Here is an 18,354-nt window from a genome sequence, read left to right as displayed (position 1 = left end):
TTTCAACTTGGTTTTGTGACAAACAATGGTGGTATTCCGTCCTCCCTAGACTACAGGCACAAATGCACAATCGAGTCGTCAAGAAAGAATTAAATTTATGCCTAATCGAATCGTCGAGAAATAATTAAATTACTACAAATGTAGCCTTTCTTTAGAATTTTCAGTTATGGATATCATCAAGTATAATTTGGAATAGTTCACGGTTAACTTAATCTTAGAAATTAGCCAATTTTTTACGACTGCCTAAAATTTAATGACTTATTATTTACGGACGTAGTTAATATGTATTAACATCACGCAAAGACAAAGTATATCATAACACAACGCTGCACGTGTTAATGTAGGTTGTGTTCTTTTTATTTGTCAATCACTTATCTAAATTTATTAGCACCAACTAACATGAAGTTAATGGAACTTATTTGACCTTTATTAGCCCTTGTAAAACTTGCTTAAACATATTTTTCGTGAAATAAGATGAGAAGAACACAGCCTTAAGGTATCAGATGGTAATCATGCTCCGTTGTGAGCCAACAAGCAAACGCTAGGCAATGTATATTCAAGAGATACCCAGCTCCAAGTCACTTTCATAATAAGCAATCTTAAAGAGAGGTAAGTACATAGATAAATGTAATTTCACTTGTTTGAAAGTACTCTAATGCCTCAAAAGATACAATTCTGTTCTCTGTAAGTGTCCCTAGTTAACTTAGAATGCTAACAAAATTTTGTCTATCTAGTTTACAAATCAATACATATATATTACTGATACTATGTTCAAACCAGAAACATTGAAGTTCAGATGAACTTGTAACTACAACCGAAACAAGATGGCTAGGATCGAGTTTACAAATAATCCCACCACAGATTGATTCGATTTAGAGTCGATCTTTTGTTGATACATCTACTATCACAAGTATTTTGCTAACCATGGAATCTCCTGAGAGTCTTTTAGAGCAAATGTCACGTCATCACTGACAAAATACAGGCACAAACAACCGAGTCAGAAAGCTTACAGCTTGTGTAGGTTGCAGTAGATTATGTTACATCGTTAGAGATGAATTCTCAATTGTATAAAGAGAGCAAAATCATCTAAAACATGCTGAAAGTTTGAATTATGCAAGAGCCATATTTGATGTTTCACACGTCTGTCTTAATTGCTTTGTTCCTTTATATAAGTTATGCACCGTATTTTAACTTGTATTGTAACCATTAATATTCTTCACAGTTTCTTGAAGAGTTATTAACATTAGATGCATCATCAGAGTAGAATAAGTCAATATGTAAAAAGAGTAATCAACCGTCAAAGTTTGACCTCAAAATTTTTGCCTAATAACAGAAAATCTAATCGTAGGGGAGTATATCAAACAGATTTAACAACTTCTTGAGTTAGAGTTGCCCTAGTAATAATAGAAACTTCGTAATGCAAAAGAATTAACAAAGTATGGATAATATAGTTTGTAATGGAACCAGAAACTATCAGCTACCAGCTACAATGCCTTAGCTAGCAAGACTTGATAGTGTGAAAAATTGTATTCTTGAAACTAACCTTGGAAAATTCAACTGCAACTTCTGCAACCTGTGCCTAGAACCTGGCTCGCATAGGATGATCCGGCATTCACCAAGTTTGCAGCTGTGTAAAAACAGATTAGAGTCAGTCAAGGTTTTAGTTGTCTCAGAAACCTAAATAGCAGTGTAGTCCCTCTTCACATAAATATACACCCTCATACCTTTTTTCCCTGAAATATTAAGCCCAGATTTGATTTTGGTTAATTTTTCATGAGATATTAGTCAAAATCCCAATTATCTTTCACTTTTCTAAACTACATGTCTGCTATACAGGTATAGTCTTTCTTTGGAATTTCTGGTGAAGAATATTATAAAGGATAATATGGGAAGGTCAAATTTTAACTCACTAAATCTGGAGTGCCTATTAATGCAGACAGACCAAAACAGAATGTGACCTACTATATAGGGACGAAGGGAGTATATGTTTGCAAATTTTGTATGATACAATTTGGCTCAAGGCCGTTCAAGATTGTTGGATCATTCATCACATCAGCAGTGCGACTGAATTTAAGTTGGACAACTTATAAAATGCAAAGAGTATCATGGAGTGAAGCACCAAATTGGATAGAAGAACAAACAGAATTATCTTGGGGAAAGGGAGTAAAAACAAATGAGCTACAGCTTAATACTTACCCAACTCTTAAAAGAATATCCCATCCAGGAAATTGCTCATTATTGCTTGTACAAAAGCAGGAAACAGTGAAAGCCAGCTGCAAAAGTTTCAGAAAAGGTTATATCATATATGTTTCTTGCCTTTCAGTATTGTCTTGTCTTACTGAAATAGCACTGTGAACTGTAAAGCCACGAAGAAAAATATATAATGATTGAGAACGAGCAGAATGCAAAACCAGTGTTTATTAGTCACAATTTTTGCAACTTATTGTGCCATTTTCTAAAGATAAGGAAAAACAAGAAGTACATAACTTAAGATGTCAGGATCTGAAGAAGCTAACCTTTTCAAAGGTGGTTTCTGCCATTCCGGTCTTGTAAAGTTCATGCACCATAGCTGCCAAAAATATTTTTCCCAGTCTGCACGAGCTCCTGATCACCTATTGAGCATTTTTTTTTTATGTTAAGAAACATCATAAGAAGAATAATCACATGCTTTAAAGTGTTGCATCCGTATTTGATGCGTCTGAGCTGGTCTGGTCAATAAATAAAAACATCTGTGTCGGTATTCAAATTTTTTTTGGATATTCAATAAGTGTGGAATACTATGTTCAGTAGACATGTAATAGTTTTGCTCACTTGAACATGAGGTGCTTGAAACATTTCCTGTATAGCTGCTTCAACTTCTGCCATTCCAACACGGGTTTCTTCTGAAGTTTCATGAGCAAAGTAAAGTCATCAAAAGTGGTTCAAGGAGGATAATATGATAGGTAAAGAAGTAGAAAAGCTATTGACAAAGGTATGCAAGACATAATTCAGAGGTAGGGCAATCAAATAAACTAAAATTGACAGAAATGCTTCTATAGTTCATAATCTGAATTCTTAAGCACAGATTCTTGATTATGAAGTATGTACCAGAAGAAGCAGTGTCTACTGGAGAGATCTGATTCTTGATACGATAATCTGCAATTTCTGCTGCACGCCGACATATCTCTAGAGCCCTACGTGCATCTCCAGAAATAGCAGCTACCTGATATAAAATTAGACTTAAACATCATTACAATAAATGGGTGGAGAGGACAAAGTAATAAGATAAGAAAGTATAGCTCAGGTACGACATATTCTTAGTAACTCAATTATAACCACCTTTCTAGAAGCGAATTCCACAGCCTGCTTATCAAAAGCATCGATTCCTTTAAGTCGACTCATAATGATCTCTTGAAGTTGTTGGTAGGTATAGGGGCCAAAACAGAGTCTGTGGATTCCCATTCGGCTTGATATACGAGGCAGCAACTTCTCTGGAAGGTCCATGGTGTTAGCAATTCCTGCAAGAAGGGTAGGATGAGTCTTGATTGTTACTTATTCGGAGTACCCGAATATAACAAGAAATGAACTGAAGTTTTACTGCGATGTAACAAGTCAAAGCTTGAAATATCTAATCAGAACAGAATTCTACCTATCACAATGAGCTTGGAATTTGGTCTAGTTGGCCAATCAAGAATGTTATAAAGAACCTGAAACAAAAGCAAGGCTCAAAAACGTCAGTTTCTCTAATGACAGACAAAGTAGAGCTGTTAGATAATTTAGAATGCTAAGGTTACCGATTGGTTTCTGGTTACAAGAAGATCAAGTTCATCAATCAGAAGAATGCAAGGTTTGTTCTGTCCTTTGCCTACTTGTTTTCCTTCTGAGAAACGCTCATTGAGGAAGTGCAAGGCCTTTTTCCAACTGACCCTGTGTCCACTCAGTGCTTCATATATAACCTGTCACAAATTCTGAGTTCAGAGTCTAGGTCACAAGTATAAGATGTTGAACAAAAGAAACTTTGCAACTACTTACCTATATTGTTCTCTGCCGTAGCTAGTTTCAGACCATTGATCTCGATGAAACTGTAAGGCTTAATACTTCCTGAATCAAGTTCAGACTTAAGGCTCCTCATCACTGCAAGTACACTCATAGTCTGCAACACGACACAGGTAAAGGTTGAGAAATTTTGACGTTATTTGGTGCATAAAAGATCTTGAAGAAGGAGCAGTTGTTGAATGCAGATAATTCACCTTGCCAGTCCCAGGAACACCATGAATGTACAGGCAACGTCCAAGACACTGATCATCACATATAGCACCTTTTATAAAGGTAGTGATCTCGTCCATTTCTCTGGGTGAACCCATGTATCAGTAAGAAGTGGAACAAAAGATATAGTGGAGCAGAACAATCACATACTACATACTTGTTACGACAGGGGAGTGACTTTGGTAAATTTGCTAACAGCAGTGTCTGTTTTGCCTTTTCAAGCTCTGTTTGCTTATGGCATCTCACATGCCGTGGGATACTCTTTGTACCTATCTTCTGAAATCCAAAGATCCGCCCCTTCCTTGAATTCTGTTATAAACTAGGGGTTAGATAGATTTAATTCAAGTAGCCAGTGGAGGAAATTAAGGTAAAGGGTATTGAACATACTGCGGCCAACTCCTGAGAGGATGGTCCAAAAGATTTTCTCTTTTCAATCTCCTCCTCAAAGTCCACATCTTCTGACTCAGACTCTGAATCCTTCGTAGATTTCCAATCATCATCACTAACACTATCATCGTCATCATCATCATTGTCGTCATCCTATGAAATGCAGAAACAGTATTGTCAAGTTTTGGTCGGCCTCTGGCTAGTGGTTAAACACTTAGAGTACTTAGACCCCTCGTGGTAAGGCTTACCTCTTCTCCATCATTGATTTCTGCAAGCCGCTTGAAAGAATGCCAATGTATGTCATACTCATACTCACAAAAGAAGACATCATCCCCTTCATTTTTGGCTTTGGCATACTCTTTTGGAGTCATAACAAAGCAGTGCCTCATAACAGATTCCATCTGTAGCAGCAAGGTAAAAAAAAACCATTAGCCTCATATAACAACCAATAACCAGCACGAGATAATATTCATGTGGAGTATGTTTTAGGTGTGCACAAATCGCTGCTTCACAAACTTCTTGCTCATAATAGATATAACTCTGCAGCTTGGCAATCAAACATGGAAACAAGTATGCAAAGTCTCCAGAGAGATCAATCAGAAAGTGATTCAACAGTGACTGAAAAATCTGGCTCAGCCTCAGAGAAACGACCATACCATCTTTTCTACAAGTAATTTGGTCAAATTTTGGACTCAGACACACAATTGCAACATTCATTCTTCATCGATTTTAGTGGACTCATCAGCAGCAATATTCAGTTCCCATTGGAGAGATGTGCCCTTTTCCATCTTTTTTTTTCTTTTCTGAAAGGAGCCCTTTTCCATCTTTATAAGAAGCATATGAGGTGTTGAAATTTGTGAAGATATCATCCAATTGTTACTACTCAAGTCTAATTCCTTTATAATGGTTGCATGCTCTTATCAATTCCCCTCCAGAAGCACATACTATAGTAAGGGCCTAAGGGGTATGTATTTATTGGCAGCATACTCAATCACCCAGGTGCTATTTCCCTACTACAGAACTCATACTACCAACTACCGAGGCTGATACACCTTATCGCTTCATTGCTAGACAGCTACTTAGGTCGACACTAGTTCATGAAGATAATCAAGTCCCCCAATTTACAAAGTTCAACACACCTAAACTGCCCACTAGATCATCAATTGTCTTTAAATATGAATAGACATTTTCTTATGTAGTTAGTAAGTCAAATGAGTTAACAGGCTACATATTCTGATTTTCCTTTGCTTCTCTCTCTCAATAATCAAAAAGACAACTCGGTTCCTATGTCAGGGTAAAATGAAGACATATTCTGGAAGCATATCTCTGCCCTTGCGAAATTCAATACAAAACAAATTTAGAGGTTTCATGCCTTACTAATGTTTTCCATATCACTCCATCATTCTCCTATGAAGCCAAGAGACCTATGTTGACACAATGAAACAAAAAAATGAACAGAAATTTGATATCCAACTCATGCTACCTCTACATCAGCAAACATTGGTGCGATACAGCTCTCGCCTCAAATTATGTGGCTGTCTTCCAGCTTCAGTCTCCTCCGGGATCATGTACCAATGTGCTCGAAACCAATAGGTTCCATCCACTTCTTTCCATATACTGCACAATGTCATCAAAAGTTCAGCCACATTCCACACCAATTTCTTTCAAATCATCAAAATTCTAGCTTTTTCGCACAAACTCAACATTCTCTATATCTAATCCTTAATCTAATTCAACAAACAAAAATCATTTGAACAAGACTATTAAGAATTTCAAAAGACAATGTACCTGTCCATCCTAGCAGCCCACAGATCGCTCGAAAGTAGCTTCTCCTTCAAAGTCCTAACCCTCCTCTTCCCCTTTGGTGGCTTTGGAAGTTCAACCTCCCTCCCCAATTTCTTAGCCTCACAAAACCCACAAATCCAATCAGTTTCAGGAACCTCCTTCAATGGAGGCTTTAAACACTTCAAATGAAACCCACCAAGGCATTCGTCGCACTCAATCATCACCGCCCTTCCACCTCGAAAACACACTTTACATTCCTCCACCTCAGGATCCTCCTCATCCGAGCTCGCATTATCTCTCCTCTTCACATAAACATCATCACCCACTGCAAATTCACCCCCATCATACATTGCTTTCTTATAATAAACCCTCTTTTTCACCACATTTCGAGCTCGAATTCGAACTCGAACTTGAGCTCGAGTCTTTACTACATTTTCCAATTCATCCCCTCTTTTTCTCTTCCTCTTCTCAGACAAAGAAGGAGACTTTGGATGAATTGGCTCATTGATCAAGACTTTCTCAGTCTGGGTACTACAAACTTTAGATTTTTTACTGGATTTCGGGGTTTTGGGAGTGTTTTCTAGGGTTTTAGACGGTAATTGCTTGATGGGTTTTTCTGGGGTTGAGATAAAATCGTTAGTACTAAGCGATAGTCGACGAGAAGATCGACGAAGTGGAGTTGATTCAATTTCTGATGAGATAATACGATTATAGCTTCGAGATGGGGTTTTAGTGTTGGGGGTTTGAGGAGAGATAATAGAAGGTGAAGCTGCGGTTTTTTTAAGATCTGGGATTTTCTGGGTTTTAATTGGAGTTTCCGCCATTGAAGCTCTGCAAGTGATGGTGAGAAGAAGAAGGTTAATTTTAGGAGAGAAAATGGGAAGAGAGATAGAGTGAAAGCAATGAAAAAATGAGGAAGAAGGTGGATAGTGATAGTGTAGAGGCAGTAGAGCGTAGAAAGAGAAAGTATGAATTTGGCGGGAAAAGCTTTCCTCCTCTTTATATGGGTATCCTTTGACCTTTAGAGATTAGAGCCGTTGAGCTTTGACTATGGTCCACTAGCATTTTTGGCACGCGATGCGTGTGTGTATATTACCTCTGTTTTTATTTAGTTGCAACGTTTTGACTTTCACGCTTGCCAATGTATAATTTCAAATTGTTTTATCTCTAATTGTATGTAAGTAAAAATTATAAAAATTTGATATTATGAAAGCTTACATCGAAACGAATCAAACAAGACCCCACATGACTATATTTTGTTTAACATATAAATCAATAAATATGGTCAAATAAGAGAACATGAATAGTGTAATTTGTCAAACGTTGCAACTAAAAGAGAACGGAGGTAGTAGATTTTAGCATTTATTTTGGACACGCGTAATCATTCACTTATGCTTAATCATGATTTTATACGCAATATAATGTGCGTGAAATAAAACATCTCATTTTTGAATTGACATGTTTTTACATGTAAAACCGTAGATTTTGAACTATTGTGTTCTTTAAAATAAAATGATAGTGAACTTAATATGTTTAAAGGGTAGAGTGCTAATGTTTTATAACTATTATCACTACCTTACCATTCCTTATATGATAGAAATTGTAAATAATAGGCAATAAACAATATTTTATATGTTGCATAAGTTTGATATTCTATAAAATAATATGCGGTGAAAATATAATGTTATTATTATCAATATTTGGTAACCATTTTTGAATTGAAGATTCTAATTTTATCAACGGTCTTGAAACTTTTTTGTGTTGATCTTTTCAATCAATTTCATTTTTTTTTACTTGTGTCTTAATTAGGTAATTATTTGTTTTAATCTTAGCTTGTTTAATATGGAAATAGCTTATATTTTCTTTCTTTCCTAATATTTTCTTTTTCTTAAGGGTAATTTTGTATTTTCAAATGAGGACACCATGTCTCCCCCTTCACTTATATAATAGAGATATCTGGGGAAATTTAGGACGTGTTCGGCCACAATAGATGTGGTAGTAGCTTTTAGTTGTTAGTTGTACTGATAGTTGTTAGTGATTGGTGTGTAGTTGTTAGCTGTCCAAGTAGTGGTATAAGATATTGATATTCAATAAAAAAAAGTTGTCAAAGTAGTTGTTTACAAATAATTAATTAAAATCTCAAACAAAACTTTAATATAATACTTTATGCACCACTAAACGATATCCCAAAAGCTACAAATCGTAACTTTTCACAAACACTACTAAAACGCAACTTATAACACTACTATTTACGTTACTAACTTACCAAACACTACTATTTTTCTTAATTAATGTTTTGACCTAGTCAAAATACTAAAAGCTACTTAGAAAGCTTGTGTCGAACACACCATTAGCAACGCCTAGTGCACGCTTGTACGTAAAGTATGGTGTGCACATGTATATGGCTAACAAGTTAAATAAACAAATGTATATCTTTGTTGGTACATGTTCAGTTGCTCATGGGTATAAGTCTTTGTGTTCATTGTGCGTATGATTTTCATTCTATGAACGTGAGTATGTATTTTTTTATGGTAGCGTGGTAAAGTTTAAGGTGGTCATAATAATTGTGATTATACAAATTTCATGATCTAAATAAAATTTATAGGATTTTTAACAAGAATAATACAAATTGTTTCCCGTTCTCTCGCAATAATATAAAATTTTGATTATTTTTTAATAATACAAACTTTTGATCAAAATTCCTCGAGTAAGCAATAAAAATAAAATAATATAATTTAAACTAATAAATTAATATATTTTTTAGAGAAAAGCTATATGCAGCCCTAAGGGCTGTATATAAAAAGTTAAAAATGGAAATAAGTTGCATTAATTGATAATTTATTACATCGGTTGATGTAAAAAATTTCCATAAATTCACAACTTATTTCCATTTTAAGTAGTGTATTTATGTCTTATATGCAACCCTAAGGGTTGCATATATCATAACCCTTTTTTTTATTAAAACAACATATATGGCATGCTTATGTGGCATATCATGTGCTTTCGATTTCTGCCTCTTATATAAACTTAGATATAATAAAGAGGTGGTAGCTCAGTGAAGTATCATCTCAAATTCCAGAACATTATTCAGGGTTGCAGACTAGTAATTTAGCCGGAATTGGTCTCTAATTAATTATCTTTCCTAATTAAAAAAAAAAACTAGATATAAGGGAGAGAGACTCGAAAGAAGTCGAAGCAACAAAGCAATTCGACCGGCGATGCGGCGAAGGAAAACGAAGGACCGACGGCCGGCAACCGACCGGCGAGAAGGAGGAACAGCGAATGAGTTCTCAGTCGAGGTATGAGAGTTCGAAAATTTTGCCTTTAAACTTTCATTAAACTTGATTGATGGCTTTTTATTTTTCACGTATAAATAATTTTGGGTCTGGTTCAGGATGAAGTAAATTATGAGACAAGAAATTGTGTAGGATGTGAAACTGTTACTAGTATGATACATGTTTCACGACCAAAAGATGTGGAAAGTGGGAGAATGGAGCTTCCAATCATTATGAAGGAGCAAGAAATAATGGAAACTATAAACAATAATGTTACTGTGATTATCTCTGGAGGTACTGGGTGTGGCAAGACCACTCAAATTCCTCAGGTTAGATGAACAAAAAAAATTGCTTTCATGCATTTAGTGCAGTATTATTATTAGAGTAACATTATATGTAAAGGATAGAATGGATTTTTACTAGTCGTCCACACTTGTATAATTATATGCAGTTTCTGTATGTAGCTGGCTATGGTTCAGGAAAATGCCCTATGAGAAGTGGTATGATAGGTATAACCCAACCTCGTCGTGTTGCTGTGCTCTCTACAGCAAGACGAGTAGCATTTGAGCTTGGGCTACAACTTGGTAAGGAGGTTGGCTATCAAGTCAGGCATGACAGAAGCGTTGGAGATAATTGCTCCATCAAGTTTATGACTGATGGGATTATGCTTCAAGAACTCAAGAGTGATTTTATGATGAGGCATTACTCTGTCATAATTTTGGATGAGGCTCATGAAAGGAGTTTAAACACAGACATACTTGTTGGGATGCTTTCTCGTGCTGTTAAGTTTCGCCAGGTACTCTTTCTCAAGTTTTTTTTTTGCACATTTTGGTGTTGGACTTTCGCATTTAGTCCCTTGTGTTATTGGGATCAAGGCCGTGGCAACGATTTTCGGAGCCCTGTGCAATTTTTTAAAATTGGACCCTTTCTTTTGTCTTTCCATATATATACATAGTACATACAATACTCAGTATAGATGATGGCTAAAACTAATTTTTCTCCTAGTATATTTTTTTTTCAAAGAAACAAAATAATCTAGATTAAGAAAGAAGAAACAATATAATTAATTAATATTAAAAAAAAGTGGAAAGAAAAGAAATAAGAATAGAAGTATGCGTTAAGAGGGAAAGAATGTGAAAAGGCCAAAAAAAGGGGAAATGAAAGGATTATTAGTATTGTTGTGTCTCCATGTCTAATGTGTGCTTTTTCAAAAAATTGTCATTGTGAAGAATTGAACCCTTGACTGGAGGTTTTTATTTAAAAGCACTCACCACTAAACCAAAGCAATTTTGCTTGTCATTGTTTGATGCATCATTATAATATACCATACCAGATTTTGGGGCCCCTAACTGGCGGAGGCCCTGCACGGTCGCCCCGGTCGCGCCGCCCCTCTGTCGGCCCTGATTGGGATCTAGTGGAAACACTTATCTAATGTAAAACTAGTATGTTTCTATGAGAACAAATTAGGATTTAGAACATATGCAACATTTATCATAAATCATATGCAACAACAAATTAACTTTTTGAAACACAACATATATAACTCGAAACGAATAGGAATTCGATTCTTACAATATTATGATTCATAAATATGTATATTCTTGGTTCAAGACGTAACATAAAACAATTTAATTGCTGTTTTGTTTCTTGAAGGCAACCAAATTTTGCTTGAAACAAATTGCCTCAATTTGATTGATACTACAAACCTTCAAATTTTAAAAATTTGTTTCGCTGAAGTTCAATATTCAAACAATTTTTTTCATCGTTCATTGGATCAAAGAATGTTAGATAACTCCAACTAATGAACTTTGTATGAATTCTAGTTAAAATATTGAGATACTGGACCTACTGGTAGCAACAGAAGAAAATAATGTTGTTACTGGTTTAATGCATAAGTTGACCTAAAAGATAGCGAAATTCTATATGGTAAGCCTCTACTTTTGCTTTTTCTACATGGTAAGTATTCTTAAAGAAAATTCTACATGGTAAGCCTGTACTTTTGTTCTAGCTGATTCCGTAAGTTATTTGGCCGTTAGTTTGGGTTCCAAAATCACCTCGATTTGCGTGCGTTGATTTACGTGCTAAAAATTTAGCTCGACTAAAGTTTTAAGTGTCTTTTTAATCCTTAGCGGTCACATATGAGGTCAAAATTTGGAAAAAAAAAACCTTCGGGTTTGCCTTGATTTGCTTGCAAACTTCTAAGGGTTATAATGACCTCTAAAACTTTAGCCAGACTAATTTTCTTGGCATGCAAACCAATGCACGCAATTCGAGACAATTTCGAAACCCAAACTTATAGCCGTAAACGTTTATAACCATTAAGCTTACGGAATAAGCTAGAACAAAAGTACAGGCTTACCATGTAGATTTTTTCAAAGAATGCTTACCATGTAAAAAAGGCAAAAGTAAAGGCTTACAATGTCGAATATCCCTAAAAGATATAATGTGGAGTTTGTCTCTGAAAGTCTGGAGTTGATGGGTTGGTCAAATAGCCCAATTTAGCTCAATGAGGATTGTGTTGAAGAGTAGGTGGTAGACGATATTAATTGTGTAGGGGAATGTAAATGAAAGTGCAGACCTCTTTCTTACAAAAGTAAAGAATGATCCTTGTTTCAAGTATGTCTATGGCAGAGAGGATGGTTAGGTTGAGGAAAGAGTGTGTTCTAATGAGAGTTACTTTGAACTTTTGAAGCTTATAAATGATTTTGCTTATGTGAATATACACTAATTATTGGTATCAGTTTATAAAAGATGAAGGCTATGTTTAGTTCACTTGAAATTTTCTGATCTGAACTTATCTGATCTGATCTGAACTTATTTTTTTCTGATTACAAATTATCTTTTAGATTTTTCTTATATATATAGAAAAAATATAGTCATGCGGGTCTTGTTTGATTCGTCTCAATGAGTACTTTATTAATATTCAATTATCATAATTTTTACTAATATGTAATGAAAGATATAATGATTTTTAAATATAAGCATAATCTGAACTGATCTGATCTGAACTTATTTTTTCTGATCTGATCTGATCTGATTAGATCTGATCTGATTAGATCTGAAATAAGCAAAAATAATGTGAACTGAACATAGCCGAAGTTGTTGCTTAAATTCAAGTGATAGTGTATATCAATGAAGCCCACTGGTACTGCACAAGATCTGTTATTAGGATAATCACTGGGCAGAAGCCTTTATTTTTGATTAATGTTTTTCAGGAAGAAGCTGAGAAACAGCAGCAAAATGGAATAGAAAAATATAAGCCTAATGAGAGAATATATCCTATAAAGTTGATCTTGATGAGTGCTACCTTGCGGGTTGAGGATTTCACTTCAGGGAAACGGATATTCCCTTTATCCACACCAGTTATAGACATCCCAGGAAATCAGTTTCCTGTCACAAAACATTTCTCAAAGAAAACAGAGCTCATAGACTATATTGGTGAAGCTTATAAGAAAGTATTAAAAATTCACAAGCTGCTACCTTCAGGTGGCATATTGGTGTTTGTTACTGGCCAAAGGGAAGTAAAGCTTTTGTGCCATATGCTTCGTCAAGCTTCGATGAAATTTGTATCCAGAAGTTCTGAGGTTAATGAAGAGTCTGAGGCAACTAAAGTGAGTGGCACGGAAAATAGTGATGAGGTCGTTAATACTGTTTCAAGCTCCAAAAATAAACAACAAATGGACAGGTTCAGTTGGTATGATGAATGTCAGGATAAATTAGACAAAAAAGACGCGTATTTTGCTCTCACTTCGGGGAAGATAGTGAATCAGATATTGGAAGTGATTTCGAAGATGATGGATCAGACAATGGGGATGCATATTTTGCCGTTAGTTCTGGGGAAGATAGTGAATTGGATATTGGAAGTGATTTTGAAGTTCACAAGTCTTGTAAAGTAGCTAATAACATTGTTGATATTACTGAAGCTGTGAATTCTGAATCCTTGGGGGCTGCTTTTGAGAATTTGACAGAAAAGACTGCTTCATCATCAGATTACAACAGAAACGAGAAAATTCCTGCAACCCAGGATGTTTGCTCTTGTCAGCCTTCCAGCTTGACTAAGCAAAACACAGAGAGAAAGGGTCCTGTCATTGGTCCATTAGATGTTTTGCCTCTTTATGCTAAGCTTCCAGAAGCTGCTCAGCTTCGTGTGTTTGAGAAAATTAAGGAAGGGGAGCGTCGAGTTGTTGTTGCTACCAATGTTGCTGAGACCTCTTTGACAATCCCTGGGATACAATATGTGGTTGACACTGGAAGGGAAAATGAAGGAGTATAATCCATCTAATGGTGTTGAATCATATAGAATTAAGTGGACAAGTAAGGCATCAGCTTCTCAACGTGCTGGAAGAGCAGGAAGGACAGGACCTGGTCATTGTTATTGCCTCTATTCTTCTGCAGCCTTTACTAATCTGTTTCCGGACTTCTCAACTCCCGATATCTTGAAAATGCCTCTTGATTATGCTGTTCTCCTTTTGAAATCTATGGGAATCGGAAAGGTCAGTGTCCTTCATATCTATTATTGCCCGATGTTTACTTTTGATGGATCTTCTTGTTTGGAAAAGGTTAATCGTTTGATCACATATTCTAAATGCACAATCGGTCTTTTTGACACCATATATTGATAAATTGTCGAGGATTCATTATGGCAACTTATATTCGAAGTATGTAATAAAATAGTAGGAGCCAGCAGTGGCCTTGCTTTTGGGAAAATATAGTGGTGATACAGATGATGGATGTGAGTTTATTAAACTTCTCCACTCGGTGATTTTTTTTTTTCTTGTTTTTTCTGTCAAGAACAATTTTCCATCATCTAAAGCCTAGTCTAGGAGTAATGTGGGCAATAACCAATAATTGTTTTTTTTTTTTTTTGAAAGCCATAATTCTTTGTTACTTGCATGCTTTTGTATCTTGTGCAGCTTATGCATATAAAAGAGAGACACGAAAAATATATAAGGTTGAGCTCCTTTGTATCTAACAATTGTCTGGCTATGCTGCGCATTTTAAAATTGTATGGTTTCTTTGGTACCATGTACTCTTCTGGATTGTACGCGCAAATCTGTTCTGATACAAATTGTATTTTTTTTATATGTTAGGTTGCAAAATTCCCATTCCCAACGCCTCCAGATGCTGAAGCGTTAGGGGAAGCACAGAGTCGCTTAATGTATCTTGGAGCATTGGATAGTAAGTGTAGGGTGACCCCTTTGGGCAAGACAATGGCTCAGTATCCAATAAGCCCACGACATTCGAGATTGCTCCTGCAGGCCATACAGTTATCGAAAGAAAAGAGGGGTTCTGTACGACCAAATCTGGTTTTGGGTTATGCAGTGGCTGCAGCTACTGCATTGAGCGTTGAGAGTCCTTATTCATTTAGGTACAAAGGAAGTCAAACCAATTCTGAGGACCAGGATCAGGAACATGATTCTGGTTTTTTGGGCAGCCAGAAAACCAGAGACCAGCATGCTAAATCAATGACGAAACAAATGAGAGAATCTGCTAACTGTTGTTCTGCAACATTTGCCAAGCCGAAGAGTGATGCTTTGACAGTAGCTTATAACTTACAGCTTTTTGAGCAGTCTAGGAACAGAACTCAATTCTGCAAAGAAAACACACTTAACCTTAAAATTATGGTAGAATTGTCCAAGCTGAGAAAGCAACTACTGAATATAGTCTTCAAAGAGAGAAATCACAGGGTGCACCCAGACTTTTCATGGTCTCATGGAACCATGAAAGACGTCGAAGATAATTGGGCAGTAGCTTTTGATAAGTATCCCCTCTCGCAAAAGGAGGAGAACATCTTGTGCGAAGCTATAGGCTGGTTGGATAGATATGGTTGCCAAGCGCACAAGCGCCAGTGAATCATCAGACGGAGATAGAAAAGTCAATGCCATTCGCTATCAGGCATCATCAATGGCTAAATGTACAGTTTTCCTTGGTCACTGGTCATCTGTCCATGAAGCACCTCCTGAGTTTTTGGTGTATCATGAGTTGAATTGCACGAAACGGCCTTACATTTACAGAGCAACGGTTGAAGCCAGAGTGGCGCGAAACTTTCTGGCCTTTATTATGCAAATTTCCGACAGATCCAAAACCTGTTTACGATCCTCATTGTGATCAGTATTCAATCATGTGATTCCATATTTCTGTCGTCACCTTGGGAACTCCACCGACAAAGTGCAATAGAAGATGATGAAGAACTACTAAAGTTTCGCCTATGCTTTGCTTGATGGTCAAGTCCTACCTTGCTTAAAAACTGTGAAGAAGTTATTGGTAAGTTTGCCGAGCATCATATTGAAGCCAGAGCATTGGTCAGAAACGAGTGAGATCTTATAAGCAAGTTGAGGGGTAGAACAATGATAGCTTTGCTGAGCTGAAAGAAGCATGGAAAGAAGATCCGCTATATTTGTATCTGGAATTGCGATTTATTCAGAAAGATTCGCGCTTGCTGTTTGATAAGTTGTGGGAAATTATGCATAAAGAAGCTTTCTTGGTACCTCAGGGTAGAACCAGGAAAAGGAAGCGCGGTAATGAAAGTTGATTTTTCCAGACGTTTTGGCCATTTTAATCTATTTCACAATGTAAGTACCTGGTAAACAGGATGTATTGGAGATATCTTGGCTATCCTTGAGCCTTATGGAATGGAAAATATTACAAGCTATCAAAAAAAAAAAAGTACCTGGTAAATAAAATTGTCACAGCATTGTTTTTTATACTCATGGTATTTAGCATAAATTTATGGTAGCTATTGAAAACTTATTCTCCAATTCTGAGCACTTTGGTGGCCATACATACAATTATCTCTTCTTTTTACAGTGATTTAAACTAATTGTGTTGTTTTCAAGCATTTGGTCATACACTAGTAATCTTTGGTGGCTCATGTTTGTCACCTGAAGCTGCTGCAAGGCAGATTGACTACTATAGGGTAGCTTGTAGAACGAGAGAAATATAGAGAAAGAAGAGAGAACCTATGTAATACACTAGAGAGCATGAAGTTATTACAATATACTCCCTCTATGTTTTAATTTGTCGGGGGTATTTGGTGAAAAAACCGTTAATTAAGCCAATTGTTTTTTTCACAATATATACTTTGGGACATAGAGTATTGCAAATACATAGGAAATAATAAACAACTGCATCTTGGATATAACATGTTACACCATAACTTATTATGTAATATATATAATGACATAAACTCCAACAAGAATGACATGAATCGACTATACAACTAATGACATAAATCTCATGTCATTTTTTCATTGATTTCATGTCAATTAAGTTTCTTTTCACAAATAAAACAATAAATTGTGGATTGTTACACCCAAAAACGTTGCGTGTGTGAATAACATATAAATTATTTATGGTAATAACTTTTGCTTAGATATCTTTGGAAAGTTTCCGAGGCTTCTTCAAACCCAAAACGATGAGGACAATGAGAAAGTAGTTGTAAGAAAATGCTGCTCTTAAGAGTTCTAACTTCTTACTAGTCCAAGGAGGAAACCTAAACCAAAAATCTGGAAATAAGTCTCTTAACAATAGCTTTCATGGCTGAATGCATCAAATGTAAATTTCCATGGTATCTTCCAAATCCACTTCCCCACTCCTCAAAGAATTGTGTCAGCTGCATACTGTAGTTTGCACAAAGTTTAAGGTCATATTAATGGTAATATGTAAATTTTATATTATACTCCATCTGTTTCAAAATATAGGCACGCACGATTTGTGACGTCGAATTTGACCGTTAATTACTCTCAATTTACGTGGATAAAAAATTTAAAAAAAATTAATGTTATTATAGTATTTTTCATGACGAATCCAACGATATAATTTTTATTTATCATATTACGAGAGATATTTGTAGTCAAAACAAATTTTCGTAAAACGTAAATGTCTTATATTTTGAAACGGAGGGAGTAGAACTTCCTCCGTTTTTTTTAGATGTTACACTTTTCAAATCACGGACTCCTAGGTAATTTTTGGAGAGGAGAGAGATAGGTAGAATGAAAAACAAAAGGGTCCCATGTGAACATGTGATAGGAGAGAGATAGAGAGAACTTATTACCCAAAATAAAAGTGTAACATCTAATTAAAAACTTCTTAAAATAGCTGAAAGTGTAACATCTAAAAAAACGGAGGAAGTACATATATTTAAAATCATTTTGTACTCAAAAGAAAATATTTCATATGCTATTTATTATGAGTTATATGTTCTATTGCAAATGAACATGAGATATATACTCTTTTTTGAAACTATACTAGCTTTTAGTCCCGGATGATACCCCGGATCATTATAGATTTCATTTATTAATATTCTACTTTGAAATGATAACATCAAATATAACTTGGTTTAGTGGTTGTAAGATCAAATCTAATGTAGTGCGTTAATTTTTATCTTTTTTTTATTTGTATGTGGATTACACGTTAGAAAGCAACCTAAGTAAGAGTGTCATGCGGCGTTGTTCCTTGTTTAAAAACGCCTTTTAATGTATTTGTATAAATATTCTTTTACTTTAATTTGACTATATGTGCTTTCATAAACATATGATGCACATCATGCTCCCTTGCGTAGGATCTAATTTACGTATCATTTATAGATGAATAATTGTAAGTATGAACAATTATTTTTATGAATAACATCGTTAATTAGACTCTTTTGTGTACGACAACAAAA

General features: G+C 35.5%; 1 non-coding gene and 2 pseudogenes across 1 annotated transcript; 1 reads left to right on the top strand and 2 right to left on the bottom strand.

Annotated features, from left to right (window-relative positions):
• Positions 1 to 616: 616 nt before the first annotated feature.
• Positions 617 to 7,324, bottom strand: LOC125497119 (origin of replication complex subunit 1B-like; annotated as a pseudogene).
• On the bottom strand, positions 4,896 to 4,973 carry LOC125497214 (small nucleolar RNA snoR28). Its single transcript, XR_007273848.1, has one exon. It is a non-coding gene; the product is annotated as a small nucleolar RNA snoR28 (small nucleolar RNA).
• A 2,273-nt stretch (positions 7,325 to 9,597) lies between the features above and the next one.
• Positions 9,598 to 15,819, top strand: LOC125497118 (ATP-dependent RNA helicase DEAH13-like; annotated as a pseudogene).
• Positions 15,820 to 18,354: the final 2,535 nt, after the last annotated feature.

This window comes from Beta vulgaris, chromosome 4 (assembly GCF_026745355.1).
Source record: "Beta vulgaris subsp. vulgaris cultivar EL10 chromosome 4, EL10.2, whole genome shotgun sequence".
NCBI classification, from domain to species: Eukaryota; Viridiplantae; Streptophyta; class Magnoliopsida; order Caryophyllales; family Amaranthaceae; genus Beta; species Beta vulgaris.
The sequence above is the reverse complement of the archived record's forward strand: the minus strand, read 5'-3'. Positions and strand labels throughout refer to the sequence as shown.